Source organism: Pelobates fuscus, chromosome 8 (genome assembly GCF_036172605.1).
Source record: "Pelobates fuscus isolate aPelFus1 chromosome 8, aPelFus1.pri, whole genome shotgun sequence".
In the NCBI taxonomy this organism is placed as follows: domain Eukaryota; kingdom Metazoa; phylum Chordata; class Amphibia; order Anura; family Pelobatidae; genus Pelobates; species Pelobates fuscus.
The window spans coordinates 177,872,243-177,875,231 of NC_086324.1; positions in this window are offsets into that span (position 1 = coordinate 177,872,243).

Consider the following 2,989-nt stretch of genomic DNA (forward strand, 5'->3'; position numbering starts at 1 on the left):
TTGTAAAAAGGACCTGTCGTGGTACACACCATTGTATTCCAAATTACAAACAGGGGAAAATGTCACTAAGTTGTGCTAGTAGAATTTCTAGCAAATGCATAGATTTTTCAGCAAAATAAATAAATAAAAAGATTTGTCCACTTCCCTCACCTGTCAATTCCTAGACTTGGAGGCTGTGAAGAACAAGAGATCCTTCATACAGGTGATTCTCCTGTCGCTTACCGTGTACAGCAAGTGGGTAGATTTTAATAATCGCATTCTCCAATCATTGAGGATCTATTTATCTTGTTTCGAAGTAAAACCTGGAGGCTTAGATTAGATCTGAGGTTTTACTTCTTGGTGAGATTTATTTTGGTGAATGAAAACCGTATCATCCCAGCTAACCTTAAAGATAGACTAAATGCTTGAGCCAGATGTATTTTCAGTCCACCATAGAGATAATGAATTAACAAAATGTATCAAATAAAAAATCTAGCAGAAATTATACTCCCCTGTGAATGCCCATCATTTGCTGCAAATGCCTACGATTTCTCCATAATTTCCAGGATCTGTGGTTGGTAATGCATTCATGCATGTGCAGTATTGGTCATTCAGTGCGTACAGGACTAACCCATGGTTTCACAATGTGCTGGATGAATATTTACAATGGGGCATTGGCAGGGGTTTTAAGAGAGGTTTAAGTCACTACATAGTAGAAGGACGATAAAATGCACCGTTGGGCTCAAGCCCCTGGTCTTTTTGCCATCTGGCAATGGGTTATCGTCTACCACATTGCACAGCACCACCAGTATCATTCGCACTAGTATCACCCAGCCTCGGTATGACAGGGTTGCCAGCTGTCCCAAAGTTTCCAGGTCAGTTGCTTATTTTGTGCTCCTGTCCCAGAAAAAATTAGTTCTGATGGATCCTAAATATTAGGGGCAGAACTAGTGGTGGTGCAGCCAATGTATTCCTACCCAACCAGTGAAATCGTATCTACATTATCCATAATTCAATAAAAACCAAAGAAAAGAGTTTCCTGTGCACTACCTCATATCGCTATGCATGTTTAGGCATTTAACACACATTAACAAGAAACATACATTTTAAAATTACACTGAACAAAATTATAAACGCAACACTTTTCTTTTTTGCCTCCATTTACACAAAAGGCCTATTTCTCTCAAATATTGTTCACAAATCGGTCTAAATCAGCTCATGAAAAATGGGGGCAAAAACAAAAGTGTTGTGTTTATAATTTTGTTCAGTGTAGATACTTTTTGCTAGATATATTAGAATTTTAGATAAATTAGATGTCCGTTGCTAGATAAATTTGATACTTGTAGATAGTTCAATTAAAATAAATACATGTTACTAGATAAATTAGACACAGTGTTACTAGCTGTAATGGATACTTGTAGATAGTTAAATGAAAATAGATACCGGTACTTGTTTCTATATTACTTAGATACTTCTTACTAGATAAATTAAAATAGATATTTATTGCTATATAGCTTAGATACTTGATACTAGATAAATTAGATACTTGTTACTAGATGAATTAGATACCTGTTACTAGATGAATTAGATACCTGTTACTAGATAAATTAGATACTTGTTACTAGATGCATTAGATAGCTGTTACTAGATGAATTAGATACTTGTTACTAGATGCATTAGATACCTGTTACTAGATGAATTAGATACCTGTTACTAGATGAATTAGATACTTGTTACTAGATGAATTAGATACTTGTTACTGGATGAATTAGATACCTGTTACTAGATGAATTAGATACCTGTTACTAGATGAATTAGATACTTGTTACTAGATAAATTAGATACTTGTTACTAGATGAATTAGATACCTGTTACTAGATGAATTAGATACCTGTTACTAGATGAATTAGATACCTGTTACTAGATAAATTAGATACTTGTTACTAGATGCATTAGATAGCTGTTACTAGATGAATTAGATACTTGTTACTAGATGCATTAGATACCTGTTACTGGATGAATTAGATACTTGTTACTAGATGCATTAGATACCTGTTACTAGATGAATTAGATACTTGTTACTAGATGAATTAGATACCTGTTACTAGATGAATTAGATACCTGTTACTAGATGAATTAGATACGTGTTACTAGATGAATTAGATACGAGTTACTAGATGAATTAGATACTTGTTACTAGATGAATTAGATACCTGTTACTAGATGAATTAGATACGTGTTACTAGATGAATTAGATACTTGTTACTAGATGAATTAGATACTTGTTACTAGATGAATTAGCTACCTGTTACTAGATGAATTAGCTACCTGTTACTAGATGAATTAGATACGTGTTACTAGATGAATTAGATACTTGTTACTGGATGAATTAGATACGTGTTACTGGATGAATTAGATACTTGTTACTAGATGAATTAGATACTTGTTACTAGATGAATTAGCTACCTGTTACTAGATGAATTAGATACGTGTTACTAGATGAATTAGATACGTGTTACTGGATGAATTAGATACTTGTTACTGGATGAATTAGATACGTGTTACTAGATGAATTAGATACTTGTTACTAGATGAATTAGATACCTGTTACTAGATGAATTAGATACGTGTTACTAGATGAATTAGCTACCTGTTACTAGATGAATTAGATACCTGTTACTAGATGAATTAGATACCTGTTACTGGATGAATTAGATACTTGTTACTGGATGAATTAGATACGTGTTACTAGATGAATTAGATACTTGTTACTAGATGAATTAGATACGTGTTACTGGATGAATTAGATACTTGTTACTGGATGAATTAGATACGTGTTACTAGATGAATTAGATACTTGTTACTAGATGAATTAGATACCTGTTACTAGATGAATTAGATACGTGTTACTAGATGAATTAGATACCTGTTACTGGATGAATTAGATACCTGTTACTGGATGAATTAGATACTTGTTACTAGATGAATTAGATACCTGTTACTGGATGAA